This window comes from Calonectris borealis, unplaced genomic scaffold, assembly GCF_964195595.1.
Source record: "Calonectris borealis unplaced genomic scaffold, bCalBor7.hap1.2 HAP1_SCAFFOLD_40, whole genome shotgun sequence".
Taxonomy (NCBI): domain Eukaryota; kingdom Metazoa; phylum Chordata; class Aves; order Procellariiformes; family Procellariidae; genus Calonectris; species Calonectris borealis.
Genome location: NW_027441454.1, coordinates 1,355,588 through 1,378,230, shown reverse-complemented (window position 1 = coordinate 1,378,230; position 22,643 = coordinate 1,355,588). Strand labels below are relative to the sequence as shown.

At 51.1% G+C, this 22,643-nt stretch overlaps 2 non-coding genes across 2 annotated transcripts; both read right to left on the bottom strand.

The window, feature by feature from the left end:
- Positions 1 to 3,849: 3,849 nt before the first annotated feature.
- On the bottom strand, positions 3,850 to 3,921 carry TRNAA-CGC (transfer RNA alanine (anticodon CGC)). Its single transcript has one exon. It is a non-coding gene; the product is annotated as a tRNA-Ala (tRNA).
- Positions 3,922 to 6,428: 2,507 nt separating this feature from the next.
- On the bottom strand, positions 6,429 to 6,501 carry TRNAF-GAA (transfer RNA phenylalanine (anticodon GAA)). Its single transcript has one exon. It is a non-coding gene; the product is annotated as a tRNA-Phe (tRNA).
- Between the last annotated feature and the right edge of the window lie 16,142 nt (positions 6,502 to 22,643).

Below are 22,643 nucleotides of genomic sequence, written 5' to 3'. Positions count from 1 at the left end.
GACCAGTCCTGGGCTGGCCAAAGGAACAGGTTTGGGGGAGCACAGTGGGGTCCCATCCCCCTCTGCCTCTCCCTGGGCCAGCCCTGTCTCTGTCCACAGGCTCCAGGAGAGCTCAGGAGCTCTTCCCCGAGGCCGTGTATGAGGAGATCGGTTACAGCCCAGCGTGGGAGAAGCAGGAAAGGTTTGGTCGCTCAGGTGGGTGGGGGTCCTCCCTGAGCGGGAGGCACATCTGCAGGACCTTTTCCCCTGGCCCCAACCAGGGCTGATCCCCTGAAGCCCCCCAGCCCATGGTTCCTGCAGCGCTGGGGCCATGTGGTCTGTGGGGAGAGCATCGAGGTCCTGGGCCCGGGAGAGGAGCTTCCCCCAACCAGCTGGACAGCCCCTCTCTTCCTGCCCCTGCACCCAATGGGGCACCTGAGGAGCGAGGGAAGGGGCTGTCCTAGGGCAGCTCTGGGAGCAGCTTTGAGACAGTGTTTGTCCCAGGGGGGCAGGGTCAATTCCCAGCCTTCCTCCCCATGCAGCCCCAGCTCTGTGGGTCCCCCTTCCCCCGCAGTGCTGACCATGCGGCAGGGCAGTGGGGCTCACTCCCTGACCCCCGCTGTGCATCTCTCCAGACTCCTATTCAGAGGAATCCCCGAGCCAGCTGCAGCCCTACCCTGGGAACACCGAGGAGGAGGATGGTCTGGGATCAGCACCAGGTAACGGAGGCAGGAAGGGGTTGATCTCCCTGCAGACATGTGATAGACAGCGGTGTCACTGAGCGTCACCGTCAGAGATGGGGAGGACATGGTGCTGCCAAGAGCAGTGTCTCAGCCCTCTGTCCCTGCTCATCCTCCCCTCCTCTGCTCTGCAGGACCTATCTTCTCACTGTCACCAGCTCCCCTCTCCTTTCAGATGTTCTTGTCCTGGCCGGAGGTGACCCAGCAGATGGCTATGATGATGCCAGGGAGGTTTCTGACCCTGGCGATGATGCTGCCCCTGGGCAGGGAGCTTGGGAAATGCCCAGGGCACCAGAGGAGGGAGCAGGGCGCAAGGATGCACTGGGAGGTGAGAGGGAAAGAGAGTGCTGCTGGTTCCTGGGGTGCCGTCCCTGGTGCCACCCAAGTCTCTACCGTACTGACACCCAAACCCCCTGGGAAGGGGGAACCTGAGCCAGGAGTTTTCCTTGGAGGGACTGGGCGTGGGAGAAGGAGCTGAATGTGGTGAGGAGCAGGGAGGAAGGTGATGTACAGACCCCATGGGACGAACTGCAGTGTCCTGCCTTGCTGCTTGCAGGGGGTAGCCTGTGCTCCCGGAGAAGTGACGGGGTCCCTGCAGCTGAAGGAGACACCTCATCCCTGACCCTGGGGAGCATGGGCTATGATGATGCTGAAGAGGTGTCTCTGGCACATCCCCGTGAGGACACAAAGGCTGTGACACCAGAGCTTGCTACGCAACCGTCCCTGAGCCCCAGGCCAGCAGAGCCCATCTCTGCTGTGCCGCTGGGTGCCGCCAGGAGGGAGGAGAGGTCTGTGCAGCTGGGAGAGCTGTGAGCTGTGAAACATCTCCCTGTGCCATGGGCAGCAGAAACCGCCTGGCGTTTCCTCTGTCTTTATTCCCATTTTTACACGGTGCATCCATATTTGTTCCTATGAAAAGTCTGTGAGGGCTTTGACCCAGAGCTGGTGCCCAGGTGTCGGGTTGTCTCCCTGAGTCTGCTGAGGGGGCGCAGAGAAGAAGGACACGGTGGTAGGGAAGGGGCGCGTCTCAGGGACAGCAGGCTTGGGGTCAGGCTGTGGGGCTGCGAGAGCCCATGGTCCCTGGGGAATAATCCTGCTGGGCTTGTGTCGGGGCAGCACTCGTGTGCAGGTACAGGAGGGATGGGAGCAGGGGGCTTGGGGGCACCTTTCCCTCAGCACTGTTGGAGGGCCAGGGGGATGGAGAAAGGATCCCCATGAGACGCATGCAGCAGCCAAAAACCATGGCCTAGCCCCTGGCCTGGAGAAGGGCCCATCCAGGAGGACGCTCATGCGGGAACGTTTCTGTGGCAGAGGAGATTTTGTGTCCCTCCCCTAAAAGAGGTGCTGCTGGGAGCTGAGCCAGGGTCCCTCTCCCTTGGCCAGGGCTTTCACCAGCCCCAGTGGGCTGAAAACCCTCTTACACAGGAGTCAGGCGGGGAGAAGGCTTTGACCCTTGGGCAGGACCTGGAGCCCAAACTGCCCTCCCTCTCCCGCTGGCGGGTCTGCACACCCTCCGGCTCCTCCCTGAAAGGCTCCTCTGCTGCAGGCTGGAAGGTGCGTTGGCTGCCTGTGGGAGCTGCTGCATCTCAGGACTGCTGCCAACAGCAGGGTCTGGCCCTGGAGGAGGAGAGGGCAGGAGGCAGCTCTTGCCAACATCCTCTCCCACTTCATCATTGCCCTGTTCCCTGCTGGGAGCTACTCCACCCCCGGGGTCACCCTGGGGGGATCTGGAGGAGGCCCAGGCTCCCACATCCCTCTGCTCCATACCCTGGAGCCTTTTTGCTGGCAGCCCCTGTGGGAGAGCAGCGTGCCCAGGGTGAGACTCCCACGGTGATGGGTGACACACATGGGCACTGCAAACCCAGCCTACTTCCCCTGGAAAACTCCCACTAGGGTAAGCTCCAGCCCTGCATCTCGGAGAAATACGGTATAAAAGTGAAGTAAAGAAGAGGGGAGTGTTATCTTCTGAACGCAGGACGGTGGGGGCCTATGGGCAGCATGGACATTGACCTGCAGACTCAAGGTGGCCCAAGTGGGGACCGGGGAGAAGAGACCAGTGCCTGTCCTGTGCCACCTCTCCACCAGCTCTGCCCTCCCACAGGTGGAATATTTCTCCCTTACTCTGGCACCTGGTAAAGGTTTGCCTCCTATTCCTCGTGGAGATAAGCCACAGGCCTGGGTGTGCTTGGGGGGCAGCACACCTGAGCAGAAAGAGCCTGTTTCATGGCATTTTGGGGCCTGAACAGTCTGGCCCTGCAGGCTGGGTCCATTCTCTGCAGCAAAGCAGGATTGTCACTGTGCCCCAGACCTGTGGTTCCTCCTGCAGCTCCCGAGGGGGAACTGAGGGTGGTCACAGGGAGACCAACCCTCAGCACTGCTGCCCCACGCCAGGCAGAGCACGGCTGTGGACAGACCTGTGACTCCCTTATCCCACCAGCACAGCGTCGACAGAGACACCAAACACCCCAGGAACAAGAGGTGGGCGCCGGCCCCACCAGTCCCACCTCTGCAGGGCTGTGCCTGACCTCAGCAGTTCCAGGTTCCCTGAGCTGAGGCTCTGCTCAAGCCAGCGGTGATGGTGGAAGAAGGACCTGGAGACAGGCTCAGGGTAAGAAATGTCATTCCTCCAGCTGGGAGTCCCACAGCCCTGCCCAGGCTTGTCCAACTCAGACGCCCCTACCTGCTGGCACAGAGGGGTGCTTCCCATGTGGTATGGGATCTCCACCTGGAGACAATCTCAGATCCTTACCCCTGGAAAGCCACCAGGGCAGAGTGGCCCTGGTCCCAGAGGACACCTGGGCTGGACCAGCACCCTCAAACCACATCTCTCGGTGCAGCCAGAAATGATTGTAATGTGCTGCTGACATCTGTCCCCTCCCTGGGTCTCCCCACAAGCACACTCTGCTGCCAAGCATTGTCCCTGGGCAGCGGGTGGGGTGGGTCTGTGGTGCAGGGCAGTACCCTGAGCTCAGGTCCAGCACAGCTTCTCCTCCAGGAGAGGACTCAGCAGGGCACACAGCCCTCCCACAGCCCTCCTCACCTCACAGCCAGCCCTGGGTGGGCAGGAGGACCAGTGCCCAGCTCCAGCCCACACCTGCCTGAGGCTGGGGAGTCAGGGCAAAAGCACCCCTGGAGATGCTGGGGGTTGAACCCAGGACCTTCCACACGCGAAGCAGGCGCTCTGCCACTGAGCTACATCCCCTTGACACCGGCCAGCGGCAGAGACACCCTCCTCCCGTGACGTGTCTATGACAGCACAGCCCTGTTGTCCCCTGGGTGCCCAGGGACCCTCTGCAGAAAACAGCACTCGAATCCTCCTGAGATGGCAGAAGTTGGGACTGCATCTCCGCTGGGGTCTGATCCTGGCACAGGGCTGCACTGCAGAGCGCTGCCCCTTCAACGTCTCTGCAGGGCAAGGGGGCAGGAGAAGGCTCTTGCTGCGGGTGCTGCTCCCACGCTCGGGCCCACTCCAGCATGGGTCAATGAAGAGGAGAAAACCCCTTCCCCTGAGCCTCCTCTGCCACCCAGAGCAACACCCCTTTGGGCCACATCTGTCCCGAACTCCACAGCAGGAGCAGTGCAGCAGGGTGAGGGAAATGCGCTCCCTGGGTTGATGTGCCCCCAGGCTCTGATGGCATCCCAGGGCATGCCATGGAGGGGACATGGAGGCAGACATCTTACACGCCCTCCTCCGGGCACCGGGCCTCCCCCTGCACCCCTCTGTTCCCAGCCTCCCTGGAGGTGAGTTGGACCACAGGCTTCCATCTCCACGGGGCTGGGGATGTGGGTGGGGCTCAGGGACCTTCCCGTTCCTCCAGCACTGGTGACTGTCCTGACAGCAAAGCAGTGCCCTGGACGGCCCTGGCTGGGGTCTCTGTGGCAGGGGGGGTGGGCATGTGCAGCTCTTAACTCAAAGGTGAGGGTTTGACCGCTGGAGTGGTTTAACCCGGCAGGGAGCCAAACACCACACAGCTGCTCGCTCACTCCTCGCCCCGCAGTGGGATGGGGGAAGAATCAGAAAATGAGTAAAATTCAGGGATTAAGAGAACAACAGTTTAATAGAACAGAAAAGAAATGGAAAATAATAATAATAACAATAATAACAATGATAGAATATACAAAGTAAGTGATGCACAACGCAATTACTCACCACCCGCCAAGCAATGCCCAAACACCACTTATTTATATACCAAGCATGACGTCACATGGTATGGAATACCCTGTTGGCCAGCTGGGCCAGTTGTCCTGGCTATGCTCCCTCCCAGCCTCTTGTGCACTTGGCAGAGCATGGGAAGCTCAAAAGTCCTTGACTAGCAGGGTACTTAGCAACCACTGAAAACATCAGTGTCTTATCAACATTCTTCTCATACTAAATCCAAACCACAGCACTCGGAAGAAATTTAACTCCATGCCAGCTGAAACCAGGACAACCACACGCAGGGATGGTGTCCTCATGGTGGTACAGCTGGGGCAATTGTGTTGCCCAATGCCATAGATTTTTCCCTGCTGAGACCCTGCCTAGCAGAGAGGGTTTAGGGGAATCAAAACCAGACCACAGTCACTGTGGACTTCTGGAGTCGTTGAGTGGAGTTAAGGGGATGGACTGCTCATCTCTTCTGCTTTGCATACATGGCCCCAAAGCCTATCCTCAGCAATGACTCTCCCGTTCTTGCTCCAGAAAGATCTAGAAGGACTCTTTTGGAGCAGTGATAATCCTGCAAGCACTACCCCTGCGGCCAAGCATTTTCAAGCTCGTGCTCAATGCTGACAAGACAGTAACTTTGCTTGGACAGACAGTCTCTACCTCTCCCCTCCTCGCACTTGCGCTCACTCACGACAAAAGCCAAACTTCTCTGGAGGTGCATCCCTGAGGAGCCGGCTATGAGGCACCAGAACTGCACAGGGTTAGAACATGCACGTTGCTGTGGGACTATAGCCCAGTATGTGCCATTCCTTGGCCTGACTGGGGAGAGGCTGAGACTGGAGACAGAGGGAGACGGTCTGGGTCACAGCTGTCACTGTGTTCCTGATGGGCGAGCAAGGTTCTGTAACAGCAGGAGGCTGCAAGAGGGGAGCCCCGCAGCTTGTTGGAGCTCATGAGCAGGTCTTTCTTCCTCTGTGCAGGGACTGATGGCTGTGGGGGGCTGCAGCTGGTCTAGACAGTCCAGTCTGGTGGGTGAGTATATTTGGGCATGGCTTTGTCCTCTGTCCTTGGCACGTCAGAGGTCTTGCTGTGACAAGAGGGAGGGAGGATGCTGCCATTGGGGCCTCAGCTCCAGGGAGTGCGTCTCCCTGGGACTGGGGGGACAGTGGTCTCCCCGATGGGCAGTATGTTCTGGTCTGGGTACTGCCAGGTGAAGGTCCAGGCGAAGGATGTGTGTGAGGATGGGAGCTGTCTGTGCACCATCAAGAATGACAAAGAGGAGAGAGACAAGGTCTTTGCAGAGACCCCACAACGGAAAGATCCCAGTTGCTGTGGAGCAGGGAAGGAGTGACAGATGGAGACCACCCCAAAGAAGCACTGAATGTAGAGACCTACCCAGAGGGAGGCTGGGGACTTGTGGTGCAAGAGGAAGGCTCCTTCCAACCCGCAGATCTGCAGCTACAGTGCAGGGGCAGTGCTCTGGCAAGAGGTGAAGGAGCAAGGAGGGCCAGGGTAGGCTGGAAGAAGGCAGACAGGCTCTGCAAAAAGCTAAGGGAGGAAACTCCTGCAGAAGCCCAGGGTTGAACCAGGGACCTTTAGATCTTCAGTCTAATGCTCTCCCAGCTGAGCTACTTAGGCCCTGTTCCAGCAGCCCTTGTCCCAGTTCCACCCCTGCCAGGCCACACGCTGACACACGTGAGGAGCATTCCTTGGGGAGGTTCCCAGGGAGAAGCTACTCCCAGCCCTGGGCAGAGGGGACCTGGCCTCTCCCTGCCTCCATGGCCAGGTGGGCTCCAGATTTGGGTGGAGGCCAGCTTACACTGGCCATGCCAAAATGTGTGGGGGACTTTAGGACCAACACGACAGTGGCAAAGCAAGGGGACAGGCCAAGCACGTGGAACTGCACAGGCTGAGGGTGGAAGAAGTGTGGGGCTGTTGGAAGACCTTATCTCCTTCCCCATGGAAGGCCTCCTCCCCACCCTTTTTGCCCCAGCTCAACTTCCCTCCTTTGTTCCCAGCTCTTCTACCTCCTCCCCCTTGAGCAGCGCTAGCAGATGGGGAATGGGGGTTGTAGTCAGGCCATAACAGTTCCTCTCTGCTGCTCCTTCCTTCTCACACTTTTCCCATGGGGTCCCTCCTACAAGCCACAGTCCTTCGAGGTGAACCTGCTCCACTGTGGGCTCTCCACAGGCCACAGTTCTTCCAGGAATTATTCAATTTCTCTGGTGTTGGCTCCTCCACGGACTGCGGGGATTACCTTCTCCACTATGGTCTTCTCCATGGGCTGCAGGAAAAGACCTGCTCTGCTGGGGTATTCTCCATGGGCTGCAGGGGAATATGTGCTCTGGTGCCTGGACCCCCTCCTGCCCCTCCTTCTTCACCGACCACGGTGCTTGCAGGGCTGTTACTCACACTTTTTTTTTCTCCTAACTCCTACCCCAGTCTGGCGATTGTTCCCTTTCTTAAATACTTTGTCACAGAGGTTCCACCAGTTGATGGGCTCAGTTTTGGCCAGCAGTGGGTCCATTCTGAAGCTGGCTGGAACCAGCCCTGTCCGGCACAGAGGCAGCCCTTGGTCTTACCTCACAGAGGCCACACGTGCAGCCCCCTCACTACCAAAACCTGGACATGGACACCAATACACCGTGTAAATCTTTGCCTCGCTAAATGACATCCCCTGCTCTTCCCTCATCAAGAAATCCAACCTAGTTGCTGGGAAGGAAGAGAGAGAAACAGAGAAGGCCTTGATGCTGTGAAAGCACTGTCCAGCCAATAGCTACAACATACCAATGTGATGTGGTCACAGTGTGACCACACCAACACCGTGTTGGTCACAAATCCCAACCATAGCACCTATGGTCTGTGAGAGCTGCAGAAAATTAACTCTGCAGAAAATTAACTCCATCTCAGCCAAAACCAGTGCAATGTACCTGGAAATATTTTCCAGGATTAGGTGCTCTATCACCTTCCCAGGGATCGAGGAGACACTGACTGGCCTGTAGTTCCCCAGGTCCTCCTTCTTGCCCTTCTTGAAGATAGGAGTGACATTTGATTTCTTCCAGTCTTCAGGCACTTCCCCCAGTTTCAATGATTGATAAAAGATTATTGAGAGTGTCCTCACAAGGACATCTGCCAGCTCCCTCAGCACTCATGGGTGCATCGCACCAGGGCCCATGGACTTATGTATATCCAGGTCACGTAAGTACTCCCTGACCTGATCCTCTTCCACCAGGAGTATGTCTGCTGGGATCCAGACTTGCCCCCCTCATCTCTGGCACCTGGTATTCCTGAAGGCCGGTCTTGCTAGTAAAAGAGGAGGTGAATCGGAAATGTAAGAGTGAGAAAAACTCGTGAGTTGAGATGAAGACAGTTTAATAGAACAGAAAAGGGAAAATAATAATGATAATGATAGAATATAAAAAAATGAGTGAGGCACAATGCAATTGCTCACCACCCGCGCTGACCGATAACCAAGTAGCGATCGGTACTTCCTGGATCACGCCTACCGTTCATATACTGAGCATGACGTCACATGGTATGGAATACCCCGTTGGCCAGCTGGGCTGGCTGTCCTGGCTGTGTTCCCTCCTCCCAGTCTAGCTTGGTAGCAGAGGGTAGTTGTCCTTGACAAGATACTTAGCAACAACTGAAAACATCAGTCTCTTATCAGCATTCTTCTCATACTGAATCCAAAACACAGCACTAGGAAGAAATTTAACTCTATCCCAGCTGAAACCAGGACAGTATCCACCCCTTGTGCTATACCATTTACGTCATGCTTAGGTTTCACAATTTCCAATACATTCTAATTAATCACCATCACCTTTCTTGTCTTTATATTTATATATACACACAGATATGATTCCCTTAGTCCAAGGGACATCCCTCTAAAATGTCCATTGAGTTCATTTAGTCCATGACTTTGGGCTCCATCTGTCATAACAGTCTTTCAGGGCAGGAGAGATGGTGTGTGGTGTTGGACTGTTGCATCCTGAAGCCAGTTCTCATTTCGGTACTGCTGCGCTCGTCCAGTTCTATCATCGTTGCACTTCGCTCGGTTTCATCAGAGTTAGTTCATTCTTCATTAATCTGGGTGATTTTTACTGCTATACCATTGATAGCAACCATAGAAATAATGATATATAATATCATATAACATTTAACATCATACATTCAGTTCATCGGCTATTTTCACCCAAAATCAAATCCCCTTGAGGTACACACCGGACTTGCCCATCCTTTCGCATCACCCACCAAGTGCACCCAGGTCCTTGAGCAAAAGCAATCCCACGGATGGGTTTTCCCTTGCCAGAGGCAGGAGTAACCCAGACTGTCTTCCCCAGCATATTTCTTATGTGCACGACAGGGACTTTATCCCCCTCTACAGTACGTAAGAGTTTTGATTGGGCAGGGCCAGCTCGAGTGACAGATCCCCTGGTGTTGACTAACCAGGTGGCCTTTGCTAAATTTGTGTCCCAATGCTTGAATGTCCCACCACCCATTGCCCTCATTGTTGTCTTTAGCAGTCCGTTGTATCGTTCGATTTTCCCAGAGGCTGGTGCATGGTAGGGGATGTGATAGACCCACTCCATGCCATGCTCTTTGGCCCAGGTGTCTATGAGGGTGTTTCGGAAGTGAGTCCTGTTGTCTGACTCAATTCTTTCTGGGGTGCCATGTCGCCATAGGACTTGCTTTTCAAGGCCCAGGATGGTGTTCCTGGCGGTGGCATGGGGCACAGGGTATGTTTCCAGCCATCCGGTGGTTGCTTCCACCATGGTGAGCACATAGCGCTTGCTGTGGTGGGTTTGTGGGAGCGTGATATAATCCATCTGCCAAGCCTCCCCATATTTATATTTCAACCATCGTCCTCCATACCAAAGAGGCTTTACTCGCTTGGCTTGCTTGATTGCAGCGCATGTTTCACATTCATGGATAGCTTGTGCAATAGTGTCCATGGTTAAGTCCACCCCTCGATCACGAGCCCATCTATATGTTGCATCTCTTCCTTGATGGCCTGAGGCGTCATGGGCACACCGAGCTATAAATAATTCACCCTTATGTTGCCAGTCCAGATCCACCTGAGCCACTTCAATCTTAGCAGCCTGCTCCACCTGCTGGTTATTTTGATGTTCTTCAGTGGCCCGACACTTGGGTACGTGAGCACCTACGTGAGGTACTTTTACAGCCAGGTTCTCTACTCGGGCAGCAATATCTTGCCACAACGCGGCAGCCCAGATGGGTTTACCTCTGCGCTGCCAGTTGTTCTGCTTCCACTGCTGCAACCACCCCCACAGGGCATTTGCCACCATCCATGAGTCAGTATAGAGATAAAGTACTGGCCATTTTTCTTGTTCAGCAATGTCCAAGGCCAGCTGGATGGTTTTCACCTCTGCAAACTGGCTCGATTCACCTTCTCCTTCAGCATTTTCTGCAGCTTGGCGTATAGGACTCCATACAGCAGCTTTCCACCTCCGATGCTTTCCCACAAGGCGACAGGACCCATCAGTGAACAGGGCATATTGCTTCTCGTTTTCTGGCAGTTTGTTATACAGTGGGGCCTCTTCAGCACGTGTCACCTCCTCCTCTGGGGATATTCCAAAATCTTTGCCTTCTGGCCAGTTCGTGATCACCTCCAAGATTCCTGGGCGACTGGGGTTTCCTATTCGGGCCCGTTGTGTGATCAGTGCGACCCACTTACTCCACGTAGCATCGGTTGCATGATGTGTAGAGGCGACCCTCCCTTTGAAAATCCAGCCCAGCACCGGCAGTCAGGTTGCCAGGAGGAGCTGTGCGTCAGTACCAACCACTTCCGAAGCAGCTCCAACCCCTTCATATGCTGCCAATATCTCCTTCTCAGCTGGAGTGTAGCGGGCCTCGGATCCTCTGTATCCCGGACTCCAGAACCCTAAGGGTCGACCTCGAGTCTCCCCTGGTGCTTTCTGCCAGAGGCTCCAGGTAGGGCCATTCTCCCCGGCTGCGGTGTAGAGCACATTCTTCATATCTTGTCCTGCCCGGACTGGCCCAAGGGCTACTGCATGAACTATCTCCTGTTTAATTTGTTCAAAGGCTTTTTGCTCAGGGCCCCATCTGAAGTCGTTCTTCTTCCCGGTCACGTGATAGAGAGGGCTTACGATCTGAGTGTAATTTGGAATATGCATTCTCCAAAAGCCCACAACGCCTAAGAAAGCTTGTGTTTCCTTTTTGCTAGTTGGTGGGGACATGGCTGTTATTTTGTTGATCACATCCATTGGGATCTGACGACGTCCATCTTGCCATTTTATTCCTAAAAACTGGATCTCCTGTGCAGGTCCCTTGACCTTGCTTTGTTTTATGGCAAAACCAGCCTTCAGAAGGATTTGGACTATTCTCTTCCCTTTCTCAAAAACTTCTTCTGCTGTGTTGCCCCACACAATGATGTCATCAATGTATTGCAGGTGTTCTGGAGCCTCACCCTGTTCCAGTGCGGTGTGAATTAGTCCATGGCAAATGGTAGGGCTGTGTTTCCACCCCTGGGGCAGTCGGTTCCTAGTGTACTGGACGCCCCTCCAAGTGAAAGCAAACTGTGGCCTGCACTCTGCTGCCAAAGGGATGGAGAAGAAGGCATTAGCAATGTCAATGGTGGCGTACCACTTGGCTGCCTTTGACTCCAGTTCATATTGAAGTTCTAGCATGTCCGGCACGGCAGCACTCAGTGGCGGCGTGACTTCGTTCAGGCCACGGTAGTCTGCTGTTAGTCTCCACTCTCCATTAGACTTTCGCACTGGCCATATGGGACTGTTGAAGGGTGAGCGAGTCTTGCTGATCACTCCTTGGCACTCCAATCGACGAATCAGCTCATGGATAGGGATCAGGGAATCTCGGTTGGTGCGGTATTGTCGCCGATGCACTGTTGTGGTAGCGATTGGTACTTGTTGTTCTTCAACCCTCAGCAACCCCACAACAGAAGGGTCCTCTGAGAGACCGGGCAAGGTGGACAGCTGTTTAATTTCTTCCGTCTCCAGGGCAGCTATACCAAAAGCCCACCGGTACACTTTTGGGTCCTTAAAATACCCTCTCCTGAGATAGTCTATGCCAAGGATGCACGGAGCCTCTGGGCCAGTCACAATGGGGTGCTTCTGCCACTCGTTCCTGGTTAGGCTCACTTCGGCCTCCAATACAGTTAACTCTTGGGATCCCCCTGTCACTCCAGAAATACAGATGGGTTCTGCCCCTTTATAGCTTGACGGCATCAGGGTGCACTGTGCACCAGTGTCTACAAGAGCCTTATACTCCTGTGGCTCTGATGTGCCAGGCCATCGAATCCACACAGTCCAGTAAACCTGGTTGTCCCTTTCCTTCACCTGGCCGGAGGCAGGGCCCCTCTAGTTCTGATCATAGTATCCGCTTCTCACTTCTTGCAAACGTGAGTCAAGAATTCCTTCATTACAGTCCAAAGTAAGATCAGCCCTTCTACTCTGTCTGGGGAACTGTTCACTGGAAACTGGACCGTCGTGGGACAGGGTTTTCCTGAAAACTGGAGCTTCATTTTTCCTGAGAGAACCCCCTTGTGTGATTGTTTTTCCTTGCAACTCACGTACCCGTGCCTCTAGGGTCAAGGTAGGTTTTCCATCCCACTGCCTCATGTCCTCTCCGTGGTCACGCATGTAAAACCACAGGGTGCCCCGTGGTGTGTACTTTCGATATCCTCTCTCTTGAGGAGAAAAACGCTGACTCCTAATGGCTGAGATACTGGTCCGTACAGGTGGAGAATAGGACCTATCGTCTTTGAGTTGCTGGACCTCTCGGGACAGTTTCTCTACAGCCGAGACAAAGGAGGAGGAGATAGTTTCTTCGAAATCCCGAAGTCTGTTAACCACCTCATCCACCGTTGGTGCTTCTTCCTCTTTCCAGCACAGTACTGCCAACGAACTGGCATACGATGCTGGTGCGCTCCGTACCAACTTCCGCCACATGGGTCGGGTGCACTGGACATCATCTGGATCTTTGGGCGTTCGGCCGTCGTCCAGGTCACTATAAACCACCTCCAGCACGCCTAGTTCTCTCAGGTACTGGATACCTCTCTCCATAGTGGTCCATTTGCCTAGGCGATATATAACATCTTCCTTGAAGGGATACCTTTCCTTCACGCCTGACAACAGTCGCCTCCAGAGGCTGAGGACCTGTGTCCCTTTTCCGATTGCTTTGTCAATACCCGCTTCCCTAGCAAGGGATCCCAGCTGTTTGGCCTCCTTCCCCTCTAATTCCAGGCTACTGGACCCATTATCCCAGCATCGGAGCAGCCAGGTAACAATATGCTCGCCTGGACGACGGCTGAAATCTTTCCGCATATCTCGCAGCTCACTCACGGATAGGGATCGGGTGGTTTCTGTCTTGTTTATGAGTTCTTCCTCTTCCTCCTCCTCTCCTCGTGATGTCCCTGCTCTTTCATCATCCCTTTCTAAACGACCTGATCTCCGCTTCCAAGATTTCCTCTTCTGTACAGGGGCAACGGATACCAGCAAGGGTTGGTCCTCTGGTTCAGCTGTAGTGCCTGTTGCTGGGGTTTGGGTAGCTGCAGTGCTTGTCATGGGGGTTGGAGTAACTGTAGTGCCTGTTGCCGGAGCTTGAGTGGCTGCAGTGCCTGTTGCAGGGGTTGGAGAAGCTACGGTGACTGTTGCCGGAGTTTGAGTAGCCACAGGGGTTGTCATGGGGGTTGGAGTAGCCGCAGTGCCTGTCGTGGGGTTTTGAGTAGCCACCGTGTCTGTAGCCGCCCCCGAGACTCGCCGCTCCGCCCGCCCCGATGAGGCACCGCTGCTTGCCCTCCCTCTTTTCTTGTTCCTGAGGGTTGATCTCTGGACAGTATTCCTGAATAGTTGTTTAACCCTAAACAAGGCCTGAACCACATTCAGGAGACATAGCAATATGATCATGCTTGTTTGAGCATCCCAAGGATATTCAAAATTCTCAGGGAATATTGTGGACATCTTCATGAAGAGGATAGAAGAAAAAGGAGTTTCTGACGATATGGAAGGGAAGATGAACAAGTGGGAGAAAGTGTCCCATCCCGTCTCCCCCTTAAATTCATTCTCCAAGGAGAAAAAAATGCAAATACTAATAATTTCTAAGAGGTGATTCCCGAGGTACAGAAATGACGGCAGTGCCGAGTACAGATACCAGATTAGACTTATGACCAATGATTTTATCACCTCATAAAACAGCAACAAAATGATAATCTTGGTCCAGTTCCGAATAATGATAAACAGCACAAAAGGGAACACATACTGCAAGCAAGGTATTACATGACCCAACATTGAGAGCCAGCCCCACAAGTTTGACAGCCAATACATCAACATTGTGACCAATCAATACAATGAATGCTTATAACAATTTTGCCTTAACACACTTTGGTCAGATCTATCGTTATCTCAACCCTTCGAGCCCCACGTTGGGCGCCAAAAAGGACTGTCGTGGTTTAACCTGGCAGGCAGCCAAATACCACGCAGCCGCTCACTCACTCCCCCCGCACCCCCAGTGGGATGGGGAGAGAATCGGAAGGGTAGGAGTGAGAAAAACTCGTGGGTTGAGATAAAGACAGTTTAATAGAACAGAAAAAGAAAAATAATATTAATAAATAATGATAGAATATAGAAAATGAGTGATGCACAATGCAATTGCTCACCACCCGCGCTGACCGATAACGAAGTAGCCATCGGTACTTCCTGGATCACGCCTACCGTTCATATACTGAGCATGACATCACATGGTATGGAATACCCCATTGGCCAGCTGGGCTGGCTGTCCTGATTATGTTCCCTCCCATCTCGTGTACCTAGCTCAGTCAGTAGGCACGGGAGCTGTCCTTGGACTAGGAGGGCACTTAGCAACAACTGAAAATATCAGTGTGTTATCAGCATTCTGCTCATACTAAATCCAAAACACAGCACTAGGAAGAAATTTAACCCTATCCCAGCCGAAACCGGGACATATCCCCATGAAACAGGTGTAGCTCAGCCAGCCCTCCTGTACGGTCCTGCACGGGCGAGCGTGCCTGAGCCGAGCCCCTGATGAACGCGTGCACCGGTCTCAGCACCAGCTGATGTGTGCAGGAGCCCCGTCTCCTGTGGCTGGGAGAGCTCACTGCCTGCGGCTGATCCTCCATCAGCTCTCCCAGCAGGCTGCACAGCCTTAGCCCCTATGTTTGAGAAAGAACAGCAAGCGCAGGTGATTAGCAGAATTCCCTTTTTATTTTCTGCTGCGAAAGCCCTGTTGTGAGGGGCCTGCAGCCCAGCGGGAGCCAGCAGCTCTGTGCCACTGTGCCTCTGGCTTCCACCCAGGCGGGAGGAGGGCTGGGTCAGCATAGGCTCCTGCAGCAGAGCTTCCCATCCAGGCAGCCGTTCCGCACACCTGGCTCGACGTCTGCCGCCTCGTCAGCCGGTGCCGCTCTGCGTGTCAGCCCCCAGCCCTCGCTGCAGCTCCGTGTGCTGCCCGACCCCACAAGCGGTATTGCAGCAGCATCCTCTTGCCAGAAGAGCTGGAGCTCCCACCAGGGTGTAGGTCGGAGCGTGCTTGGCGTCACCTCCTTGGTGAAGTGGTGGGGTGCAGTGCACTGCACTGTGGGGTGCGGTGACTAGTGTCAATAGTCGCTGGGGTATAAACAGATGCCCGAAAATTACTGCGTTCTGTCCGAGGCCCCCAACCATTATACCAGCCTCATATGGCCCTGATCACCCTAAAAATCCGTTGCATTTTCCAGGCCAACCAGTTTTGGTTGAACTCCCCACTGTGGGAACCGTACCCCTGGTACTGGATACTCCAATGAACAAGTATGCCTGGAAGGCAAAAGATGCTCACAGGAAGGAACACAAGATTAATGCACGGTGGATTGTTCCATCTTTCTAACGATAACCTGCCTCCGGTTCCTTAAAATGGGCTGAGTTTGTTTTCTTTTCTCTTTCAGGTAGAGACTCCGAAGCCAGCCAGAAGGAATACATGAAGCTGCTGATTGTCTGCGTGGTTTTGTTGGTGATTTCTTTGTTAATCTTCATAGGCTGTCTGATATACCATCGTAAACGATGTCTTGATCGACCATTATCACTGTCTTTAGTATCTGGGGAAGCTCCTCCTCCCTCCTTTCTGACTCATCATGGCAAAATGAATTTATTGTTTTAGGTCAACAAGCTGATACCTTTAATCTTACCAATTGTTGGGTATGTGGAGGGCCATTTGGTCTAGAAAGATGGCCATGGACCTCCATCCCCCTTTCTCCTAAATGGTTAGTGAGTAATTACAGCGAGACCAAAAATGATTCCTATTGGAGCGAGGACGCACAGCCCTGGACGGTACAATACCTGACCCGAGGTGAATGTTGTCTAAATCACACACAGGAGGGTGGTGGTTTTGTGGGAAATAGCAAATGTAATTGGACCTATAGGGAAACCATTGCTTCATTGAGGGCTGTAAGACAATGCTTAACTACAATAATGAACCTTTTGTACCTCGCGAGCTGGGATGGGTCTGGGTAAAAGAGACCGGGCACTGGAAAATATTTCCTTCCTATTGGTCTCTGATCAATCGTACGAAAATCATTACCAGTGCTGCTGAAAATTGTTCTTGGAGTGATGACACCGGTGCTTGGTCCTGTTCCATTTACAAGATACCTGGCAGCAACGTACCCCTACCATTAAACCATCCACTCGGAGCAGGTAATACCACATATTTCCAATTACCACGGACCCCCACCGGTCTGTTTGAAAATGGTACCTGGGCACTGAAAGGTCATTCCTGGATCTGTGGACATCACGCGTACAAGTGATTGCCCAAAAACTGGACTGGGGTGTGTTATGTGGGGCTAATTCACCCCTTATTCTTCTTACTCCTGGAGAACGGAGGTGACGGATTAGGTGTTAAGTTATATGATGATCTCAATCGATATCGGCGATCCATTGATACTTCTATAATGGGTGGAAGTGGTCAAACGTGGGGTAAGGACGAGTGGACCCCTCAATGTATCATACAACATTATGGACCTGCCACTTGAAACCCCAACGAGTGGATTAGCGGTGTTCGAGAACCTATCTATAATTTAAATCATATTATTTGGTTGCAAGCCGTTCTAGAGATTATTACTAATGAGACGGCCCATGCCCTGGATCTATTAGCAGACCAGGCCACCCAAATGTGAACAGCAATATTCCAACATCGGATGGTTCTCGATGACCTGCTAGCTAAAGAAGGGGGCATTTGTGGTGAACTTAATGACTCCAACTGTTCTTTAAAAATTGATGATAGCGGCAAAATTGTTAAAAAAATTACCGCAGGAATACGAAAACTGGCCCATGTTCCCGTTCATATCTGGAAGGGTTGGGAATTTGATCCCTTCTCCTGGCTCCCAGGTGGCCCTGGGTTAAATGAGTTTTATTTTATTTGTTATGTAGTTTTGCCATGTTGTTGTTTTTATCATGTGTTATTCTGTGTTTTATACAGTTAATTCAACATGTTGCAACCAATATGCAATTTGTGACTACTGTTTCACCTGACGGTGTCAAACAAATTCGCACTGTGCGCCAAACTACGCCGTCAGTAGTGCCGATTGTATGAAATGTTCTGAAATGCTCTGAAATGCTCTTTTCTGGCCTTTTCTACATAACTATATTTTCTCAAAACCAAACCAAAAAAAAAAAAGGGAAATCCTTGAGCCACGGGGTAGTGTAAGGAACTGAAACGTTTGTCAGTGAGTCCTGGCATTTGTCTCAAGGATTGCTTATCTAAGAAGAGCCGCTGCAAAGTGGGAGAAACTGAACTATAGAACATTTGTCTGCTTACCTAAGAACTATAAAAGATCTGTCTCAGAGATAAGAGCAGCTGCAAGGCCACTGAGGGCTGCGGTTTGCAGGGGATGCGCTCTGAGCAAGACTCGGTGTTGTCTAGGAATGTGGCAACGTACCGTTGCCATGGAAACCGCCGCCCTCGACCAGGAATAAAGGGGACTGACAAGACGACCCCCGTGTCAATCGACCACCGCCGACCCCGGAGAGATCGCCCACCGCGGACCCCGGAGCGACCGCTCACTGCCGAAGCACTAAAAGACTTGGACTCTGAGACATCGCGGATCCATGGCAGTGACTATTCTTGCAGGTCTATCCCGAACGCTTGCTTGATTTCTGTCTTTATTCTAGCTATCCTATCGCTACTAACTTTTACTTTTGATAATAGAAGCTGTTTAGGACATACGTCATTTCACCTCGTTTGTGTCTTAATCTCGCTCTTGGGATCACATCGAAACCTCCCCCGATATTGGATTGGGACAGGCCCTCAAAACCTGAGGCTCTGCATGTTCCGCTCTACTAAGTTCTTCATATTAAGTGATTTAACTACAATAAGCAAAACCTGCATTTTTTTCTAGTTCGCCATGTCCTTTTAACATACAAATCATAATATAAACCTCATGCAGAAGTGGATCTTCAAATGATTGAAGCCAGCTGATTTTTTTTAAGTAGTATTTGTTCAAATGTTTTTACTACACACGAGTCCGGATACAAGCAGGGTCTAAGGGAGTGACTGTAAATGATTTGGACCTTCAAGCACCTATCACTCAGATCAAACACTCATGGTTTTGGTTTTAGATGCATTCATTCACAAAAGCAACCAACTTGTTTCAACATTTTATTGAAGGGTTGTTTCATATACACAGCTTTTTCTCAACTGTAACATAATCCAGATCGACATCTATGAAATCATTTCCATTAACATTTACAGAAGACTTTACAGATACTTGACTAATTTGTTTGAACCCAAGCGGTTTACAAAACACATCCAAAAAACATTACTAGGAATAGACCAAAATTCAACTATGGCAGTTAATACATAGTAAAACAGAAAACTTCTTACAACACACTGCCTCCATGCTAAGCCAGTCTGCACTGAGGAGGTTAGAGTAAGGAACAGTTCTGAGCTGCTTCATGTTACGTTCCTGTATTTTTCTGAAATACTTAAATTTTCTTGAAAGCTTAAATGCGTACACTTGGACAGTTTTTCACATTTTAGAGTAAAACTTCACAGGGGTTTACAGAACCAAGGACACGTTTAGGGACAGCACTAATGGAGACCAATTTCTTTTGGTGGCTACCTTCCAAACTATTTTTTTTTTCATTTCTGCAGTGAGAGAGAGAAGTTACCAGTGGGAAGAGATTTCTCTTTCTGGGAAATGAACTCCAGCCTTTATTTTCAGAAGAAAGAACTAGCTCCTCTGCATTAGGCCCTGCCTTCTCTAATCTTTGTAACTTCAAAGACTAGTAATTTAATTGGCTAGCACTGCGCCTTTTCACAAAGTGCAATCCCTAGTGCTTTCCCAGACAAAGTTACATGTTGTTGAGCAAAAAATGCAAGCAGTTCCATAGCAAAACATGGCATTACAACAGTCTCAGAAGGTCACGTTTGCTAATATGCCACACATACGCATTGGTATTTTCCTGTAAACAATTAGGTACATTTACACAATTTACACAGTCTGCGATCAAACAAATTAGGTTGTGTTGTCCACTATATATATACTACAATTTATGAAATTGTGCAGCATTCAAAGAATGGATCTATAACTATAATGACTAGAAATTCAAAAATAGCCATGCAGTTGTCCATGTTCCAGAAACGCTTCTATTTTGGCTCTTGCAACCCCCCCTGAAATGTCCATACTTTACAGCCAATTAAATTCTTCTGTGAAAATTGTGTTAGTTTCCAATGCAAAATGAACGAAAAGTATGAAAAACAGTAAACAGCTTCTGAAGTGCTGCTTCTTTGTGTCTTGAAGATGAGTAATACTGCGTTGAGGCATTCTCTCTTCCCAAACTGGCAGATACTCTTTACAGGATAGTATCAAAATATACACACATTTTAAAGTTAAGATAAAAACTTTAAATTATTAAAAAATAAATTAAAGTTTTGTTCACATTACAACAGTTATCCAGCTATAGAGCACAGTATAAGATTTAAAAATACAAAGCAAACACTTTTTTTTTTTTTAAGTATTTGACAAGAATATAGATATACCTTAATAAGCTGGGCCAGAAAAATAGATGCAGAAGTCATCAATCTGTTCATGAAAAATTAAACACATATTCAAGTTCTACAATCAAAACAGAGCAATAGTTAACCTCTACTGTAGTCTGACAGTCTGCACTATATTCTCCAAGTGTCACTGGAAGAGGCATTTCCAACCTAGTGTAATTGGTATTCAAAACAAAGTCCAAACCTGTGACAGCTTAAGAGTGCCTATGTGGTTAAGGAGAAGAAGCTAAACTAACCAAACCCGCTGGAGATCAACTTCTTGCTCCAGAATATCTCAGAGAGGGACCCTTGTCAAATGCTCACAGCTGCTTAAAAGTTGAAGGGGTAAGGAAGCTGTCAATTTTCAGCTAAAAAGGATTTAAAAAATACATTTAATTGTGAAGGAAGCATCACTACAGGAAACTTCTTTTCAGTGTGGCTTGTAAATTAATCAGTAAATGTCTCATCATTTATAAACGCACATGTTTATGCTTTTAGGAACACAGTAGTTGCCTGTCAAAGTAAAGCACAGGCATATCAGCCCTGAAAGATGAACTCTGCCCCTCCTGTCAGTAAGTTTAAAAATGCCAACCTCACCAGACCCCACAAAACCCAAATAAAAACACCAGTCCAAGACATCAGCCATAAAAGTAACCCACCACTTTGTCTAGAAAAAGAATAAACTGCTCAAATTATTGAATTAAAGGGGTTTACCGTGAAGGAGTAGCCTTCAAAAACTGAGAAAACTGATTTCTTGTATTTTATTAGGCCACAGGCCGTACTATGCAAATAGTTTGGGAAGTGTGAGAATTTAATAGTATTCTCCTTGCTATCATAGAATCATAGAATCATTAAGGTTGGAAAAGACCTCTAAGATCATCGTGTCCATCCATCAACCCAACACCCCCATGCCCACTACACCATGTCCCTAAGCGCCTCATCTACACGTCTTTTAAATACTTCCAGGGATGGGGACTCAACCACTTCCCTGGGCAGCCTGTTCCAAGGCCTGACCACTCTTTCAGTAAAGAAATTTATCCTAATGTCCAATCTAAACCTCCCTTGGCGCAACTTGAGGTCATTTCCTCTCGTCCTATCGCTAGTTACTTGGCAGAAGAGACCGACCCCCACCTCGCTACAACCTCCTTTCAGGTAGTTGTAGAGCGCGATGAGGTCTCCCCTCAGCCTCCTCTTCTCCAGGCTAAACAACCCCAGTTCCCTCAGCTGCTCCCCATAAGACTTGTGCTCCAGGCCCTTCACCAGCTTCGTTGCCCTCCTCTGGACACGCTCCAGCACCTCCATGTCCTTCTTGTAGTGAGGGGCCCAAAACTGAACACAGGATTCGAGGTGCGGCCTCACCAGTGCCCAGTACAGGGGCACGATCACCTCCCTGCTCCTGCTGGCCACACCAGTTCTGATACAGGCCAGGATGCCGTTGGCCTTCTTGGCCACCTGCGCACACTGCCGGCTCATGTTCAGCCAGCTGTCAATCAGCACCCCCAGGTCCTTTTCCTCTGGGCAGCTTTCCAGCCACTCTTCCCCAAGCCTGTAGCGTTGCCTGGGGTTGTTGTGGCCCAAGTGCAGGACCCAGCACTTGGCCTTGTTGAACCTCATACAGTTGGCCTCAGGCATCGATCCAGCCTGTCCAGGTCCCTCTGCAGAGACTTCCTACCCTCCAGCAGATCAACACTCCCGCCCAACTTGGTGTCGTCTGCAAACTTACTGAGGGAGCACTCGATCCCCTCATCCAGATCGTTGATAACGATATTGAACAGGACCGGCCCCAGTACTGAGCCCTGGGGAACACCTCTCGTGACCAGCCGCCAACTGGATTTAACTCCAACCTGCGTGCTTTGTGCTAATAAACAAGAGACCCTGAGCTATTTTCCAGATGTCAGTGGCTGCCAGTTCGCATGGAACATGGCTTTCTCAGGTGACGGTGCAGTTGGACTGTGATCAGGGATGTGTACTTGCATGATGGGGCTTTCATGAACGTTTTCTGGTCTTGCCACTTCAAAGGCCTTCTCTTTTCTGGAAATTTTTAAGACGGCATTTCTTATTCTGGGGTTCAGACTGGAGTCGGACTTAATGTTGAACAGCTGATATAATGGGCTCCGTAAAACATGAGAGCGCGCTGCTTTTTTGCTGTTGTTTTCTAACACTGCCTGGACTTTGGTAAGCAAGAGGAAGAGTGAAGGTTTCCTCCTGCAGTACGATTTTGCTGGGCTGTGAGGCTGTATTGGAGTAGCACAGGTAAAAAGTGTCATCTTTGAAAGTAACGAAGCTGTAGCAAAAGAAGCAGGACAAGCTAGTTTCTTCCTAGAATGCTGCCTGACAAAAACAGTGGCAAGTAAAGGCACTTGCAGTTGGCTTTTTTATGCAGTCTTCATAGAGAGCTTTGGGTATTGATTGATTTCTGGGAAGCAAGCCAGCAGCGAGGAAAGAAAACTGGGGCTTGTCTAAACGGCTTCTTCGCCGTAGGCAGGGTTCGAGCCTTTGCGCTAGCACAGGTCTTAACTACAGTTTACGAACACAGAAAATGAGCTGTCTGTAAGGAAGGTTTCAGTAGAAGTAAGGGTCAATTTGCTAAATTGGCTGCTCTGTATGTGATGCAAATAAGAGATGACTTGGCAGCGTTTACATCTCAAGTGCAGTCGAGGTCTTTTCACGGGTACTTCTGGACGGCAGGTCGTGTGCCTGAGTGGTCCCGAGTCCTAGGATGAGCCAGCTCCTGCCGACAGTTTTATCTCCTGGATATA